Here is a 19,875-nt window from a genome sequence, read left to right on the forward strand (position 1 = left end):
AAAACTGCAAGTTTTATGGACTTCCATCTGAAGATCCTTATCAGTTTTTAACTGAATTCTTGCAAGTCTGTGATACTGTAAAGACGAATGGAGTTAATCCTGAAGTCTACAGACTCATGCTTTTCCCTTTTGCTGTAAGAGACAGAGCCAGAACATGATTGGATTCACAACCTAAGGATAGCCTGGACTCCTGGGATAAGCTGGTCACTGCCTTCTTGGATAAATTCTTTCCTCCTCAAAAGCTGAGCAAGCTGAGAGTGGATGTTCAAACCTTCAAACAAAAAGATGGTGAATCCCTCTATGAAGCTTGGGAAAGATATAAGCAGTTGACCAAAAGATGTCCATCTGACATGTTTTCAGAATGGACCATGTTAGATATATTCTATTATGGCCTCTCTGAATTTTCGAAAATGTCACTGGATCATTCTGCAGGTGGATCTATTCACTTGAAGAAAACGCCTGAAGAGGCTCAAGAACTCATTGACATGGTTGCAAACAACCAGTTCATGTATACCTCTGAGAGGAATGCCGTGAACAATGGGGTACCTCAGAAGAAAGGAGTTCTTGAAATTGATGCTCTGAATGCCATATTGGCTCAGAACAAAATGTTGACTCAACAGGTCAACATAATCTCTCAAAATCTGAATGGATTGTAACATGCATCCAACAGTACTAGAGAGGCAGCTTCTGAAGAAGCTTATGATCCTGAGAACCCTGCCATGGCAGAGGTTTATTACATGGGTGAACCATATGGAAATACCTATAACCCATCATGGAGAAATCATCCAAATTTCTCCTGGAAGGATCAACAAAAGCCTCAACAAGGCTTTAACAATGGTGGACGCAATAGGCTGAATAATAGTAAGCCATATCCATCATCTTCTCAGCAACAGACAGAGAATTCTGAACAAAATAATTCTAATTTAGCTAATATTGTCTCTGATCTGTCAAAGGCCACTTTCAGTTTCATGAATGAAACCAGATCTTCCATCAGAAATCTGGAAGCACAAGTGGGCCAGCTGAGTAAGAAAGTTATTGAAACTCCTCCTAGTATTCTCCCAAGTAATACAGAAGAGAATCCAAAAGGAGAGTGCAAAGCCATTGACTTAGTCAACATGGCCGAATGCATCAAGGAGGAGGAGGACGAAAATCCTAGTGAGGAAGACCTCCTGGGACGTCCCTCAAGCAAGAAGGAGTTTCCTATTAAGGATCCTGAGGAATCTGAGGCTCACCTAGAGACCATAGAGATTCCATTAAATCTCCTTCTGCCATTCATGAGCTCTGAAGAATATTCATCCTCTGAAGAGGATGAAGATGTGACTGGAGAGCAAGTTGCTCAATATTTAGGAGCTATCATGAAGTTGAATGCCAAGCTATTTGGTAATGAGACTTGGGAAAGTGAACCTCCCTTGCTCATTAGTGACTTAGATACTTGGATTCAGGAAACTCTACCTCAAAAGAAACAAGATCCTGGCAAGTTCTTAATACCTTGCACCATTGGCACCATGAGCTTTGAGAAAGCTCTATGTGATCTTGGGTCAGGGATAAACCTTATGCCACTCTCTGTAATAGAGAAGCTGGGGATCATTGAGGTACAACCTGCCTTGTTCTCATTACAATTGGCAGACAAGTCAATGAGACAAGCTTATGGGATGGTAGAGGACGTACTAGTGAAGGTTGAAGGCCTTTGCATCCCTGCTGATTTCATAATCCTAGATACTAGGAAGGAAGATGATGAATGCATCATCCTAGGAAGACCTTTCCTAGCCACAGCAGAAGCTGTGATAGACGTTCACAGAGGAGAGTTAGTCCTTCAATTGAATGGGGAATACCTTGTGTTTCAGGCACATGGCCATCCCTCTGTGACAAAAGAGAGTAAGCATGAAGAGCTTCTCTCAGTTCAAGGTCAAGAAGAGCCCACACAGTCAAACTCTAAGTTTGGTGTTGTGAGGCCACAACCAAACTCTAAGTTTGGTGTTCAAATTCCATATCCAAACTCTAAGTTTGGTGTGGAGACAACACACTAAATTGACCTGATCATCTTGTGGCTCCATGAGAGCCACTGTCAAGCTATTGACATTAAAGAAGCGCTTGTTGGGAGGCAACCCAATTTTATTTATCTAATTTTATTTTATTTTGTTTTGGTGTTATTTTTGTGTTGAATTAGGTACATGATCATGAGAAGTCACGAAAAAATCAAAGAAATTAAAAACAGAGTCAAAAACAGAAGAAAAAAATTTTTCACCCTGGAGGACGCACGGGCTGGCGTTCAACGCCCAGAAGATGCATCTGGCTGGCGTTCAACGCCAGAACAGAGCATCTTTCTGGCGCTGAACGCCCAAAACAAGCTACATCCTGGCGTTTAACGCCAAGATGCGCACACAGAGGACAATCTGGCGCTGAACGCCAGAAACAAGCTTGAAACTGGCGTTCAACGCCAGAAACAAGCATCACATGGGCGTTTAACGCCCAGAACATGCACCAATGGGCGTTTGAACGCCAGAATGATGCATGAAGGCAATTTACACGCCTATAGGGTGAAGGAATGGTATTTCTTTTCACCTCAGGATCTGTGGACCCCACAGGATCCCCACCTACCTTTTCTTTTAATCCTAATCACACTCTCCTAATCCAAATCTCATTTTCAATGTCACACTTCCCAAAAACCTTCACCAATCACCTCAACCCCTCTTCCCAATTTCCCCATGCACCATTCACATCAACCTCCTCTTCCCCATAAACCCCACCTACCCTCATCAAATTCAAATTCAATTTCCCACCCATTCCCCCCCCAAAATGGCCGAAACCCAACCCTCCCTCTCTCTATAAATACCTCTCCTTTCTTCTTCATTTTCACACAACAAAAACCCCTTCTTCTCTCCTATAGCCGAACCCCCTCCTCTCCTTCTCTACCAAAATTTTCTTCTTCTTCTTCTACTCTTCTTTTCTTTTTTGCTCGAGGACGAGCCAATTTTAAGTTTGGTGTGGTAAAAAAGCCTAAGCTTTTTATTTTTTATTCACCATCAATGGCACCCAAGACCGGAGTTTCCTCAAGAAAAGGAAAAGGGAAGGCAAAAGCTTCCACTTCCGAGTCATGGGAGAAGGAGAGATTCATCTCCAAGAGCCACCAAGACCACTTCTATGATGTTGTGGCAAAGAAGAAGGTGATCCCCGAGGTCCCTTTCAAGCTCAAAAAGAATGAGTATCCGGAAATCCGACATGAAATTCAAAGAAGAGGGTGGGAAGTCATAACCAACCCCATGCAACAAGTCGGAATATTGATGGTTCAAGAGTTCTATGCTAATGCATGGATCACTAGGAACCATGATCAAAGTATGAACCCGAATCCAAAGAACTATATCACAATGGTTCGGGGGAAATACTTAGATTTCAGTCCGGAAAATGTGAGGTTGGCGTTTCATCTACCCATGATGCAAGGTGATGAACGCCCCTACACAAGAAGGGTCAACTTCAATCAAAGGTTGGACCAAGTCCTAATGGACATTTGTGTGGAAGGCGCCCAATGGAGAATAGACTCCAAAGGCAAACCAGTCCAACTAAGAAGACTGGACCTCAAGCCTGTAGCTAGAGGATGGTTGGAGTTCATCCAAAGATCCATCATCCCTACAAGCAACCGATCTGAAGTTACTGTGGATCGGGCCATCATGATTCATAGCATCATGATTGGAGAGGAAGTGGAAGTTCATGAAGTCATATCCAATGAACTCTACAAAATAGCCGACAAGCCTTCATACATGGCACGGCTAGCCTTCCCCCACCTCATATGCCATCTATGTTATTCAGCCGGAGTTATCATAGATGGAGATGTCTCCATTGAAGAAGACAAGCCCATCACCAAGAAAAGGATGGAGCAAACAAGGGAAGTTCCTCACGGCCCTCAAGAAGAACATGAGGAAGTTCATCATCAACAAATGCCTCAAGGAATGCACTTTCCTCCCAACAACTATTGGGAGCAACTTAGTACCTCTTTGGAAGACTTGAGCCATAATGTTGAACAATTAAGGGTGGAACACCATGAACACGCCCTCACTCTCCAAGAAATAAGAGAAGATCAAAGAGCAATGAGGGAGGAGCAACAAAGGCAAGGAAGGGACATAGAAGAGTTGAAAAACATCATTGGTCCTTCAAGAAGAAGACGCCACTAGAGGTGGATTCATTCCTTGTTCTTTATTTTCTTTCTGTTTTCGGTTTTTAAGTATTATGTTTATCTATGTTTTTGTGTTTCTACTTCATGATCATTAGTGTGTAACCATGCCTTAAAGCTATGAATAAAATCCATTAGTCTTTCACCTCTCTTAAAAGAAAAATGTTTTAATTCAAAAGAACAAGAAGTACATAATTTTCGAAGTTATTAGTGAATTTAATTTAATTATATTGATGTGGTGGCAATAATTTTTGTTTTTTGAATGAATGAATGAACAGTGCATATTTTTGATCTTGTTGTTTATGAGTGTTAAAATTGTTGGTGCTTGAAAGAATGATGAACAAAGAGAAATGTTATTGATGATCTGAAAAACATCATGAAATTGATTCTTGAAGCAAGAAAAAGCAGTGAAAAAAAAAAAAAAGAAAAGTGGCGAAAATTTTAAAGCAAGGATCCAAGGCTTTGAGCATTAATGGATAGGAGGGCCCAAGGAAATTAAAACCCAGGCCTAAGCGGCTAAATCAAGCTGTCCCTAACCATGTGCTTGTGTCATGAAGGTCCAAGTAAAAAGCTTGAGACTGAATGGTTAAAGTCGTGATCCAAAGCTAAAGAGTGTGCTTAAGAGCTCTGGACACCACTAACTGGGGACTTTAGCAAAGCTAAGTCACAATCTGAAAAGGTTCACCCAGTTAGGTGTCTGTGGCATTTGTGTATCCGGTGGTAATACTGGAAGACAAAATGCTTAGGGCCACAGCCAAGACTCATAAGTAGCTGTGTTCAAGAACCAACATGCCTAACTAGGAAAGTCAATAACACTATCTGAAATTCTAAGTTCCTAGAGACACCAATCACTCTGAACTACAAAGGAAAAAGTGAGATGCCAAAACTGTTCAGAAGCAAAAAGCTACAAGTCCCGCTCATGTAATTAAATTAATATTCATTGATATTTTGGACTTTATAGTATATTCTCTTCTTTTTATCCTATTTGATTTTCAGTTGCTTGGGGACAAGCAAAAATTTAAGTTTGGTGTTGTGATGAGCGGATAATTTATACGCTTTTTGGCATTGTTTTCATATAGTTTTTAGTAAGTTTAAGCTACTTTTAGGGATGTTTTCATTAGTTTTTATGTTAAATTCACATTTCTGGACTTTACTATGAGTTTGTGTGTTTTTCTGTGATTTCAGGTAAATTCTGACTGAAATTGAGGGATTTGAGCAAAACTCTGAAGAAGGCTGACAAAAGGACTGCTGATGCTGTTGGAATCTGACCTCCCTGCACTCGAAATGAATTTTTTGGAGCTACAGAACTCCAATTGGCGCGCTCTCAACGGCGTTGGAAAGTAGACATCCAGGGCTTTCCAGCAATATATAATAGTTTATACTTTATTCGAAGAATGACGACGTAACTTGGCGTTAAACGCCAAGTTCATGCTGCTGTCTGGAGTTAAACGCCAGAAAAACGTCATGATCCGGAGTTGAACGCCCAAAACACGTCATAACCTGAAGTTTGACGCCAAGAAATGCCTTAGCTCGTGGAATGATCAAGCTCAGCCCAAGCATACACCAAGTGGGCCCCGGAAGTGGATTTATGCATCAATTACTTACTCATGTAAACCCTAGTAGCTAGTCTAGTATATATAGGACATTTATCTATTGTATTAGACATCTTTGATCTCAGTTTTGTTTTATTCTTCATCTTAGGGGATCATTGATCACGTTTAGGGGGCTGGCCATTCGGCCATGCCTGGACCCTTTGCTTATGTATTGTCAACGGTGGAGTTTCTGCACACCATAGATTAAGGGTGTGGAGCTCTGCTGTACCTCAAGTATTAATGAAATTCTATTATCTTTTATTCAAATCTCTCTTATTCTTATTCCAAGATATTCATTCGTACCCAAGAACATGATGAATGTTATGAGTCAGATTGCCCTCATTATCATTCTCACTTATGAACGCGCGTGATTGACAACCACTTCCGTTCTACATGCAACAGAGCTTGAATGCGTATCTCTTAGATTCCCCAACAGAATCTTCGTGGTATAAGCTAGATAGATGGAGGCATTTATGAGGATCCGGAAAGTCTCACCTTGTCTGTGGTATTCCGAGTAGGATCCTGGGAATCCGGAAAGTCTAACCTTGTCTGTGGTATTCCGAGTAGGATTCCGGTAATGAATGACTGTGACGTGCTTTAAACCTGTAACCTGCTGGGCGTTAGTGACAGACGCAAAAGAGGGATTCTATTCCAGTAGGGGAGGGAACCAACCGGTGATTAGCCGTACTGTGACAGAGTGCGTGAGCATTAGTTTTCACTGCGAGGATGGGATGTAGCCATCAGCCATGGGTGATGCCTCCAGACTGGTTAGCTGTGCGAGTGACAGCCGCACAGGATATTTCCCCGAGAGGAAGAAAGTAGCCACAGTTGATGGTGAACCCTTATACAAAGCTTGCCATGGAAAGGAGTAAGAAGGATTGAGTAGAAGCAGTAGGAGAGCAGGCGTCCTTGGGCTCTACAGCATCTCCAGCCGCTTATCTGAAATTCCTACCAATGAATCTGCATAAGTGTTCTATCCCTTTTATTATTCCTTTTTATTTCGTTATTCCAATAATCACAATTACCCTTTAATCTCCCTAACTGAGATTTACAAGGTGACCATAGCTTGCTTCATACCAACAATCTCTGTGGATTCGACCCTTACTCACGTAAGGTTTATTACTTGGACGACCCAGTACACTTGCTGGTCAGTTGAACGGAGTTGTGAGAATAAACAGTGCCCTGAGAGTAAATATATGCTAAAGTTCAAAAAGATAGAAATCACAATTTCGTCCACCAAGTTTTTGGCGCCGTTGCCGGGGATTGTTCGAGTATGGACAACTGACGGTTCATCTTGTTGCTCAGATTAGGTAATTTTCTTTTCAAAAATCTTTTTCAAAATTTTTTCTTTTTATTTTTCGTTTTCTCCAAAAATATTTTCAAAAAAAATAAAATAAAAATACAAAAAAATTAGAAAATCATAAAAATCAAAAATGGTAGAGAAATTTCTGGAAGTCTTCATGGATGACTTTTCAGTATATGGAGACTCATTTAGCTCCTGTCTTAATCACCTAGCACTTGTCTTGAAAAGGTGCCAAGAGACTAACCTGGTTTTAAACTGGGAGAAATGTCACTTTATGGTGACTGAAGGAATTGTCCTTGGGCACAAAATTTCAAGCAAGGGAATAGAGGTGGATAAGGAAAAGGTAGAGGTAATTGAAAAATTACCACCACCTGCCAATGTTAAGGCAATCAGAAGCTTTCTGGGGCATGCAGGATTCTACAGAAGGTTTATAAAGGATTTTTCGAAAATTGCAAAACCTCTGAGTAACCTGTTAGCTGCTGACACACCATTTGTGTTTGACACACAGTGTCTGCAGGCATTTGAGACCCTGAAGGCTAAGCTGGTCACAGCACCAGTCATCTCTGCACCAGATTGGACATTGCCATTTGAACTAATGTGTGATGCCAGTGACCATGCCATTGGTGCAGTGTTGGGACAGAGGCATAACAAGCTTCTGCACGTCATTTACTATGCCAGCCGTGTCCTAAATGACGCACAGAAGAACTACACAACCACAGAAAAAGAGTTACTTGCAGTGGTCTATGCCATTGACAAGTTTAGATCCTATCTAGTGGGGTCCAAAGTGGTTGTGTATACTGACCATGCTGCTCTTAAATACTTACTAACAAAGCAGGATTCAAAACCCAGGCTTATAAGATGGGTGTTGCTTCTGCAAGAGTTTGATATAGAAATAAGAGACAGAAAAGGGACAGAGAACCAAGTAGCAGATCATCTGTCCCGAATAGAACCAGTAGCTGGGGCGTCCCTCCCTTCTACTGAGATTTCTGAGACTTTTCCAGATGAGCAACTCTTTGCCATTCAGGAAGCTCCATGGTTTGCAGATATTGCAAATTTTAAAGCTGTGAGGTTCATTCCCAAAGAGTACAGCTACGTGCAGAGAAAGAAATTAATCTCAAATGCTAAGTACTACCTCTGGGATGAACCATATCTCTTTAAGAGATGTGCTGACGGAGTGATCCGCAGATGTGTACCCAGAGAAGAAGCACAGAGGATCCTATGGCACTGCCATGGATCACAGTATGGAGGACATTTTGGAAGTGAGCGAACAGCCACTAAAGTCCTCCAATGTGGCTTCTACTGGCCTACTCTCTATAAAGATTCCCGAGAGTTTGTGCGTAACTGTGACAGTTGCCAAAGAGCTGGTAACCTGCCTCATGGATATGCCATGCCTCAACAAGGGATATTAGAGATAGAACTGCTTGATGTATGGGGAATTGACTTTATGGGGCCATTCCCACCATCATACTCAAACACTTATATTCTGGTGGCAGTAGACTATGTATCTAAGTGGGTAGAAGCGATTGCTACACCCACTAATGATACCAAGACCGTACTGAAATTCCTCCAGAAAAACATTTTCAGCAGGTTTGGCGTTCCCAGAGTGCTAATCAGCGACGGGGCACTCATTTCTGCAATAAACAGCTACACCTTGCTATGGTTAGATATGGAATTAGCCACAAAGTGGCAACTCCGTATCATCCATAGACAAATGGGCAAGCTGAGGTCTCTAACAGAGAGCCAAAAAGAATCTGGAACGGGCTGTGATAGCCCGAAGAAAGGATTGGGCAAAGAGCTTGGATGATGCTCTGTGGGCATACAGAACAGCATTCAAGACTCCTATAGGAACCTCTCCATACCAACTGGTGTATGGGAAGGCCTGTCATTTGCCTGTGGAACTGGAACATAAAGCCTACTGGGCAACCAGATTCCTAAACATGGATGCACAGTTAGCTGGTGAAAAAAGATTGCTCCAGCTAAATGAGCTAGAGGAGTTCAGACTCAATGCCTTCGAAAATGCAAAAATCTATAAGGAAAAGGCAAAGAAATGGCATGACAAGAAGTTGTCAACCAGACTCTTTGAGCCAGGACAAAAAGTTCTGCTCTTCAACTCTAGGCTCAGACTGTTTCCAGGAAAACTCAAATCCCGGTGGAGGGGTCCGTATGTGATTACAGGAGTGTCACCATATGGATATGTTGAGCTTCAGGATATTGATTCTGACAAGAAGTTCATTGTTAATGGACAGAGAATCAAGCATTATCTTGAAGGAAACTTTGAGCAGGAGTGCTCAAAACTGAGGCTTGAGTGATTCTCAGTGAAAGTCCAGCTAAAGACAATAAAGAAGCGCTTGCTGGGAGGCAACCCAGTCATTAGGAGGTTATATGATTAGTTCTTACAGAGGCAAATATCAAAAATGAAGGAATTCACAGAGTTACAGAAGGATTCAGCTCAAAAAGCAGAGAAAAAGAGCTTACTGGCGAAAAAACGCCAGTAAGGTGCATTTTGGGCGTTAAACGCCAGAATGGGTACCATTCTGGGCGTTTAACGCCAGGAATGGTGCCATTTTGGGCGTTAAACGCCAGAATGGGCACCATTCTGGGCGTTTAACGCCAGGTGTGCAGCATCCTGGGCGTTCAGAAAAACGCCCAGTGATAAAGGATTTCTGGCGTTTAACGCCAGCCAGGGCACCTGGCTGGGCGTTAAACGCCCAAAAGGGGTGCCAATTGGGCGTTAAACGCCAGAATGAGTGCCATTCTGGGCGTTTAACGCCAGAAAGGTGGGGGACCACAATTTTGTTTTCAACTCAGATTTTTTCAAACTTTCCTTTTCTTTCCCATATTTTTCCGCAAAAACACATTCCAACCTCTCATCATTCACTTTCAAATTTTCAAAATCATTCTTCAAATCTTCCAAATCATTCCCAAATTTTATTCAAAAACTCACCCTTCTTTCAATTTCTTTCCATATCTCCTCAAATCTCCTTTCAAATTTTTCTTTTTTTTCGAAAATCTCTCCCCCCACTCTATAAATAAACGTTTGCCACCCCTCATTCCCCACACCATTCGAATTTCCTCTTCCTCTCTCTCTCTCTTCTCTTCTTTCTTTTCTTTTTGCTTGAGGACAAGCAAACCTCTACGTTTGGTGTGCTTTTCCGTGATCACTAAGCCAAGATTCATCAAGATCATGGCTCCTAAGGGAAAACAAACCAATTTAAGAGGAAAGAAAGAGACTAATCCAAAGAATCTTTGGAATCAAGAGAAGTTCTTAACCAAAGAACATGAAGACCATTATCACAAAATAATGGGTCTGAGGTCAGTGATCCCGGAAGTTAAATTTGATCTGAAAGAAGATGAATATCCGGGGATCCAAGAGCAAATTCGAAACAGAGGATGGAAAGTTCTGACCAATCCTGAAATAAAGGTTGGAAGGAACATGGTTCAGGAATTCTACTCTAATCTGTGGCTAACAGATAAGCAAAGAATGACTGGAACTGCTTACCATACCTATAGAACTATGGTCAGAGGGAAAGTTATGTACTTCCATCTGGACAAAATAAGAGAAATCTTCAAATTACCTCAACTGCAAGATGATCCTGATTCCTTCAATAGGAGGATGGTGAGAGTAGATAAAGGGTTGGATCAAGTTCTAGAGGACATATGCCTCCCTGGGACTAAGTGGATAACCAATTCAAAGGGTGTCCCAAACCAACTCAAGAGGGGAGATCTCAAACCAATTGCAAGAGGTTGGCTAGACTTTATTGGGCATTCCATATTGCCCACTAGCAACCGTTCTGAGGTCACCATCAAGAGAGCAGTGATGATTCATTGCATTATGCTTGGAAAAGAAGTGGAGGTCCATCATGTGATTGCTTGTGAGATCTACACAATTGCAAACAAGAATTCCACTGAAGCCAAATTGGCTTATCCAAGCCTGATCTCCTTGCTCTATAAAGAGGCTGGGGTGAAGATGGGAGTAGATGAGTTCATACCCATTGAACACCCAATCACCAAGAAGTCAATGGAAGGACAAGTGCAAGACAACTCTATCAAGAGGAGGGCGCAGGAATTCCTCCCTGAATTCCCAAGAATTGACTACTGGACCAGCCTAGAAGCATCTATCACCAAGTTGCAAGAGACTATGGAGCAACTGAAGGAAGAACAGCAGAATCAGAACTGCATGCTCTGCAAATTGCTGAAGGAACAAGAGAAGCAGGGGCGTGAAATCCAAGAGTTGAAATGCCAAAAGTTCTCCTCTCAAGCTGAGGGAGCATCCACTTCTCAAAATCAAGGTTGTTGAGTCCTAACTCTGTGGAAACCTCTATCATTATGAGCCTATGTTTTTGCGTTTTTTTTTAGTTTGTTTTGTTTTCTATTTTTATTTTTTTTTCTTTTAGTCTCATCTTATATCTATCTTTGAGTCTTATTCTTAGTTCATAATTAATAAAATTGAAATTTTATGCCTTAAAGATATGAATGTCCTATGAATCCATCACCTCTCTTAAGTGAAAAAAATGCTTTAATCACAAAAGAACAAGAAGTACAGGATTTCAAAATTTATCATTGAAACTAGTTAAATTAGTTTGATGTGGTGACAATACTTTTTGCTTTCTGAATGAATGCTTGAACAGTGCATATGTCTCTTGAATTTGTTGTTTTGAGAATGTTAAAAAATTGTTGGCTCTTGAAAGAAGAAAGAAAAAGAGAACTGTTATTGAGGATCTAAAAATCATTAGATTGATTCTTGAAGCAAGAAAAAGCAGTGAAAAAAAATTTTCGAAAAAAAAAGAGAAGAAAAGGAAAAGAAATAAAGTTGTGATCCAAGGCAACAAGAGTGTGCTTAAGAACCCTGGACACCTCTAATTGGGGACTTTAGCAAAGCTGAGTCACAATCTGAAAAGGTTCACCCAATTATGTGTCTGTGGCATGTATGTATCCGGTGGTAATACTGGAAGACAGAGTGCTTTGGGCCACAGCCAAGACTCATACACTAGCTATGTTCAAGAATCATTATGCTCAACTAAGAGAATCAATAACACTATCTGAGTACTGAGTTCTTATAGATGCCAATCATTCTGAACTTCAAGGGATAGAGTGAGATGCCAAAACTGTTCGGAGGCAAAAAGCTACTAGTCCCGCTCATCTAATTGGAGCTATGTTTCCTTGATATTTTGGAGTCTATAGTATATTCTCTTCTTTTTATCCTATTTTGATTTTCAGTTGCTTGGGGACAAGCAACAATTTAAGTTTGGTGTTGTGATGAGCGGATAATTTGTATGCTTTTTGGCATTGTTTTTAGTATGTTTTTAGTATAATCTAGTTAGTTTTTAGTATATTTTTATTAGTTTTTAGCTAAAATTCACTTTTCTGGACTTTACTATGCGTTTGTGTGTTTTTCTGTGATTTCAGGTATTTTCTGGCTGAAATTCAGGGTCCTGAGCAAAAATCTGATTCCGAGACCAAAAAGGACTGCAGATGCTGTTGGATTCTGACCTCCCTGCACTCGAAGTGGATTTTCTGGAGCTACAGAAGCCCAATTGGCGCGCTCTCAACGGCGTTGGAAAGTCGACATCCTGGGCTTTCCAGCAATATATGATAGTCCATACTTTGCCCGAGATTTGATGGCCCAAATCGGCGTGGCAAAACAGCCTCAGAAATTCCAGCGTTAAACGCCGGAACTGGCATAAAACTTGGAGTTAAACGCCCAAACTGGCATGAAAGCTGGCGTTTAACTCCAGAAAAGGTCTCTACACGAAATTGCTTCATTGCTCAGCCCAAGCACACACCAAGTGGACCCAGAAGTGGATTTTTACGTCATTTACTCATTTCTGTACACCCTAGGCTACTAGTTTACTATTAATAGGATCTTTTGACATTGTATCAGTACCTGATGACCTCATGACACTTTACACGTTTTCTTTGTGTACTTTCCACGGCATGAGTCTCTAAACCCCATGGTTGAGGGTGAGGAGCTCTGCTGTGTCTTGATGGATTAATGCAAATTACTACTGTTTCTCATTCAATCATGCTTGCTTCCATTCTAAGATAATACTTGTTCTTAACCCGGATGAATGTGATGATCCGTGACAATCATCATCATTCTCAACTATGAACGTGTGCCTGACAACCACCTCCGTTCTACCTTAGATTAAGTAGTTATCTCTTAGGTTCTTTAATCGGAATCTTCGTGGTATAAGCTAGACTGATGGCGGCATTCAAGAGAATCCGGAAGGTCTAAACCTTGTCTGTGGTATTCTGAGTAGGATTCAATGATTGAATGACTGTGACGGGCTTCAAACTCCTGAGGGCGGGGCGTTAGTGACAGACGCAAAAGAATCACTGGATTCTATTCCGGCCTGATTGAGAACCGACAGATGAATTCCGCTATGCTGTGACGGAGCATATGCAATCGTTTTCACTGAGAGGATGGGAGGTAGCCATTGACAACGGTGAAACCCTACATACAGCTTGCCATGGAAGGAGACTTGCGTGTTTGAAGAAGAAGACAGTAGGAAAGCAGAGATTCAGAAGATAGAGCATCTCCAAACCTCAACCGATTCTCCATTACTGCAAAACAAGTAATCATTTCATGTTCTTTTGCTTTTCACAATAAATCCTGATAATTTCTGATATCCTGACTAAGATTTACAAGATAACCATAGCTTGCTTCAAGCCGACAATCTCCGTGGGATTGCAAAAGTGTGATTGCAATTTCGTGCACCATAAGGCAATCAGAAGCTTTTTGGGGCATGCAGGATTCTGTAGGAGGTTTATAAAGGATTTTTCAAAAATCGCCAAACCTCTGAGCAACCTGCTAGCTGCTGACACGCCATTTATCTTTGATAAAGAGTGTCTGCAGGCATTTGAGACTCTGAAAGCTAAATTGGTCACAGCACCAATCATCTCTGCACCAGACTGGACATTACCATTTGAATTGATGTGTGATGCCAGTGACCATGCCATTGATGCAGTATTGGGACAGAGGCATGACAAGCTTCTGCACGTCATTTACTATGCCAGTCGTGTTTTAAATGACGCATAGAAGAATTACACAACCACAGAAAAAGAGCTGCTTGCAGTGGTTTACGCCATTGACAAGTTCAGATCCTATTTGGTAGGATCAAAAGTGATTGTGTACACTGATCATGCTGCTCTTAAATATCTACTCACAAAGCAGGATTCAAAACCCAGACTCATCAGATGGGTGTTGCTTCTGCAAGAGTTTGATATAGAAATAAGAGACAGAAAAGGGACAGAGAATCAAGTAGCAGATCACCTGTCCCGAATAGAACCAGTAGAAGGGGCGTCCCCCCTCTCACTGAGATCTCTGAAACCTTTCCAGATGAGCAACTCTTTGCCATCCAGGAAGTGCCATGGTTTGCAGATATTGCAAACAACAAGGCAGTGATATTCATACCCAAAGAGTACAGTAGGCTGCAATCAAAGAAATTGATCACAGATGCAAAGTACTATCTCTGGGATGAACCATATCTCTTCAAGAGATGTGCAGACGGAGTAATCCGTAGATGTGTGCCTAAGGAAGAAGCACAGAAAATTCTATGGCACTGCCATGAATCACAGTATGGAGGACATTTTGGAAGTGAGCGAACAGCCACAAGAGTCCTCCAATGTGGCTTCTACTGGCCTACTCTCTATAAAGATGCCCGAGCGTTTGTACTTAATTGTGACAGTTGCCAAAGGTCTGGCAATCTGCCTCACAGTTATGCCATGCCTCAACAAGGGATCTTGGAGATTGAGTTGTTTGATGTATGGGGTATTGACTTTATGGGACCTTTCCCACCATCATACTCAAACACTTATATTCTGGTGGCAGTGGATTATGTATCCAAATGGGTGGAGGCTATTGCAACACCCACTAATGACACTAAAACCGTGTTAAAATTCCTCCAGAAACACATCTTCAGTAGATTTGGTACCCCTAGAGTATTAATCAGTGATGGGGGCACTCATTTCTACAATAAACAACTTTACTCTGCTTTGGTTCGTTATGGAGTAAGCCACAGGGTAGCCACTCCATACCATCCACAGACTAATGGGCAAGCTGAAGTCTCAAATAGAGAACTCAAAAGAATCCTGTAACGGACTGTAATTAACCGTAGAAGGGATTGGGAAAGAAGCTTGGATGATGCTCTGTGGGCATACAGAACAGCATTCAAGACCCCTATAGGGACCTCTCCATACCAGCTTGTGTATGGAAAGGCATGTCACTTGCCAGTGGAACTGGAACACAAGGCCTACTGGGCAACCAGATTCCTGAACCTTGATGCCAAGTTAGCTGGAGAAAAACGATTGCTCCAGTTAAATGAGTTAGAGGAATTTAGACTCAATACTTTCGAGAATGCAAAAATATACAAAGAGAAAGCGAAAAGATGGCATGATAAGAAATTGTCATCCAGAGTCTTTGAGCCGGGGCAGAAATTTCTGCTATTTAATTCTAGGTTCAAATTATTCCCTGGAAAATTAAAATCCCGGTGGAGAGGTCCGTATGTGATTACAAGTGTATCACCATATGGATACGTAGAGCTTCAGGATAATGACTCTAACAAAAAGTTCATTGTTAATGGACAGAGAATTAAACATTATCTTGAAAGTAATTTTGAGCAAGAATGCTCAAAACTGAGACTTGATTAGAGCTCAGTAATGGTTCAGCTAAAGACAATAAAGAAGCGCTTGCTGGGAGGCAACCCAGCCATTCACAAAATTTAATTTTATTTTATTTGTTTCTGCTAATTAATTGATTTTTATAGGTATATGTCAAAGTATCTTCAAAGGTAAAATAGCAATTGATTGAATTCACAGAGTTATAGGGAAATTTGGAAGCTTACTGGCGTGAAAAAGCCAGTAAGAAACGTTTTGGGCGTTGAACGCCCAAAAGAAGCACCCACTGGGCGTTCAACGCCAATAAGGGTAGCCATCTGGGCGTTAAACGCCAGAAAGGAGCATCTTCTGGGCGTTGAACGCCAGAAAGGAGCATCTTCTGGGCGTTTAATGCCAGATTGACAGCGTCCTGGGCATTCAGAAAAACGCCCAGTGACAAAGGACTTCCTGGCGTTCATCGCCAGAAAGAAGCAACGGCTGGGCGTTGAACGCCCAGGAGAAGCAACAATTGGGCGTTAAACGCCCAAAACATGCAGCAGTTGGGCGTTTAACGCCAGGATGGTGGGGAGGAGGTAAAATTCGTCTTTCTTCACAAATTTTCTAATTTTTATGTTTCAATTCATGATTTCTTGCATAAACATGTTTCAAAATATCATCCTTCAATTCCAAAAATTTTAATCCTAATTTCTAAAATCCCTTTTTCAAAAATATCAAATGTATCTTAATTCATAAACACAAATCTTTTTCTAATCCAAATCTTTTTCAAATCTTTTTCAAATTATCATATCTTTTGGATTTCGAATTTGCCTCTCCCTCTATTCCTCTCCTTTCCTTTCTTTTGCTTGAGGACAAGCAAACCTCTAAGTTTGGTGTGATTTGCCATGATCACTGAGCTAAAACTCATCAAGATCATGGCACCTAAGGGAACAGGAAGAGCAAGGATGTGAATTGAAGGAACTAAAGCGTCAGAAGCTATTCCTTGAAGGACCAAGCACCCCACAGACTAGAGGAACATCCACTTCCCAAAATACAGGTTGTTAAGTTCTAATTTTAAGCTTTAACTCTGTGATAGTATTATTATAGGATTTTACCTTAGAAGTTATATAGGAGTAGTAGTAATTAGCATATCTATTTTGATTTTATTTTCAATTAACTTATAACTTATTTTTCTCATCATCATCAAACATGAATAAAATAGTAGATTTTTAGAATAAAGAGGCAATAATTTTTTTCAAGTTCTTAATAAGAAAAATTCTAATTATTTATATGTGGTGGCAATACTTTTTGTCTTCTGAATGAATGCTTGAACAGTGCATATTTTTGATCTTGTTGTTTATGAATGTTAAAACTGTTGGCTCTTGAAAGAATGATGAAAAAGAGAAATGTTATTGATGATCTGAAAAATCATGAATTTGATTCTTGAAGCAAGAAAAAGCAGTGAAAAAAAAACTTTTGCAAGAAATCATTGGATCAAGAAAAAGAAAAAGCCAATAGCCCTTAAAACCAAAAGGCAAGGGTGAAAAGGATCCAAGGCTTTGAGCATCAGTGGATAGGAGGGCCCAAGGAAGTAATTCCAGGCCTAAGCGGCTAAATCAAGCTGTCCCTAACCATGTGCTTGTGGCATGCAGGTCCAAGTGAAAAGCTTGAGACTGAGTGGTTAAAGTCGTGATCCAAAAGCAAAAAGAGTGTGCTTAAGAGCTCTGGACACCTCTAACTGGGGATTCTAGCAAAGCTGAGTCATAATCTGAAAAGGTTCACCCAGTCATGTGTCTGTGGCATTTATGTATCCGGTGGTAATACTAGAAAACAAAGTGCTTAGGGCCACGGCCAAGACTCATAAAGTAACTGTGTTCAAGAATCAACATACTACACTAGGAGAATCAATAATACTATCTGAATTCTGAGTTCCTATGGATGCCAATCATTCTGAATTTCAAAGGATAAAGGGAGATGCCAAAACTGTTCAGAAACAAAAAGCTACTAGCCCTGCTCATCTAAATTAGAATCTGAGCTTCACTTAAAACTCGGAGATTTTATTACTCCTTAAATTCTTTTTATCCTATTTTATTAATCTAGTTGCTTGGGGACAAGCAACAGTTTAAGTTTGGTGTTGTGATGAGCGGATATTTTATACGCTTTTTGGGGGTAATTTCATGTAGATTTTAGCATGTTTTAGTTAGTTTTTAGTAGAATATTATTAGTTTTTAGGCAAAAATCATATTTCTGGACTTTACTATGAGTTTTTGTGTTTTTCTGTGATTTCAGGTATTTTCTGGCTGAAATTGAGGGAGCTGAGCAAAAATCTGAGTTAGGCTGAAAAAGGATTCTTACAATTTCTTATTCCAAATACTTTGACTTCTTACAATTAAATCCAATTAATCTTATTGACATCCTGACTAAGATTAATAAAATAAACATAGTCTGCTTCAAACCAATAATCTCCGTGGGATCGACCCTTACTCACGTAAGGTATTACTTGGACGACCCAGTGCACTTGCTGGTTAGTTGTGCGGATTGCAAAAAGTGTTATTGCAATTTCGTGCACCAGTTGGCTAATGTTGTCAAGATAAAAAAAAACATAATGGTAAATGGCGCTTGTGCGTCGACTTCATCGATTTAAACAAAGCATGTCCTAAAGATGCGTACCCTTTACCATTCATTGATAGTTTACTTGATAATTCATCTAGCTTTGCCACTTTAAGTTTTATGGATGCATATTTTGGTTATAACCAGAGCCTTATTCATTCATCAGACCAAGATAAAGCTACTTTCATAACTAAATATGGTAATTTTTGCTATAAAGTTATGCCTTTTGGCCTTAAGAATGCAGGGACTACTTACCAACAAATTATGGACAAAATGTTCCCCAAGCAAATTGGTTGGAACATAGAAGTCTATGTTGATGACATGGTCCCAAAAATCAAAGTCGGAAAATCTCATGTGGACGATCTTGTAGAGATTTTTGCACAAATCAGAAAATACAACATGAGATTAAACCCTAAGAAATGTACCATGGGTGTCCAAGGAGGTAAATTCCTCCGCTTTTTGCTTACAAGCCGAGGTATAGAGGCAAACCCTGAGAAATGCTGAGTTGTTTCGGAAATGCAAAGTCCTCAAACAGTAAAGGAGGTCCAACGATTAATAGGGAGACTTGCGGCTTTATCAAGATTTTTACCTTGTTTAGCTTCCAAATCTTTTTGCTTTTCTCAATCACTCAAAAAAAAACTTCAAGTAGAACGATGAATGTGATACTGCTTTTTCAAATCTAAAAATTATTCTTTTAAAACCTCCTATTTTGCAAAAACCTAAACTTGGAGAAGAACTTTATCTTTATCTATCCATTAGTCATTGGGTAATTAGTTTTGTTCTTGTTACAGAAAGGGACAAGATGCATAAGCCTGTCTACTTCATCAGCAAATCTCTCCGAAATGCCAAACTTCTCTATCCAAAGATAGAAAAGTTTGACCTTGCCTTAGTATTCTCAGCTAGGCATCTACGACATTATTTCCAAAGTTATATCATCAATGTTCGAACTGAGCAACTACTACGACAAGTGCTGACAAAACCAAAATCAGCTGGGTGATTAATAAAATAGTCTATCGAACTAGCTGAGTTTGATATTAGATATCAAGTTCGAGGATCCATCAAATCACAATACCTTGCTGACTTTGTTGTTGGGTTTACCGCTCCCAACTCCGACGATGTGCCAGCAGAATGGACACTATATGTCGATTACGCCTCTAATTCCCAAGGGTCAAGAACTGGAATTCTTCTTGAAGATACCAATGGAATTATTTTAGAACACTCTATATGCTTCTCCTTCAAGGCTAGCAACAATAAGGCCGAATATGAAGTACTAATTGCAGGCTTAAGGTTAATCACTGAGTTAAACATTTTTGAAATAAAGATACACTGTGACTCTTTATTAGTAGTACAACAGGTAAATCAATCTTTTCAAGTCAAAGATCATCTTTTAAAAAATACCTAAATGTTTGTTAAATCCCTCATATCTCATTTTTAAAAATTTGAAATTCATCGTATTCTAAGGGAACAAAATCACCGAGCTGACATTTTGCCAAAGCTTGCCAGTACACAATCACACACTCCCACCCTTTTGCAATCCACTTTGATTACACCAAGCATCCATTTCATTCATATTTGCAACATTAATAAAGATGATGACTGGCGATGGCCTTATA

General features: G+C 40.4%; 1 non-coding gene across 1 annotated transcript; it reads right to left on the reverse strand.

The window, feature by feature from the left end:
- Positions 1-248: 248 nt before the first annotated feature.
- LOC112718632 (small nucleolar RNA R71) lies at positions 249-352 on the reverse strand. Its single transcript, XR_003160963.1, has one exon. It is a non-coding gene; the product is annotated as a small nucleolar RNA R71 (small nucleolar RNA).
- Positions 353-19,875: the final 19,523 nt, after the last annotated feature.

This window comes from Arachis hypogaea, chromosome 10, assembly GCF_003086295.3.
Source record: "Arachis hypogaea cultivar Tifrunner chromosome 10, arahy.Tifrunner.gnm2.J5K5, whole genome shotgun sequence".
Classification (NCBI taxonomy): Eukaryota; Viridiplantae; Streptophyta; class Magnoliopsida; order Fabales; family Fabaceae; genus Arachis; species Arachis hypogaea.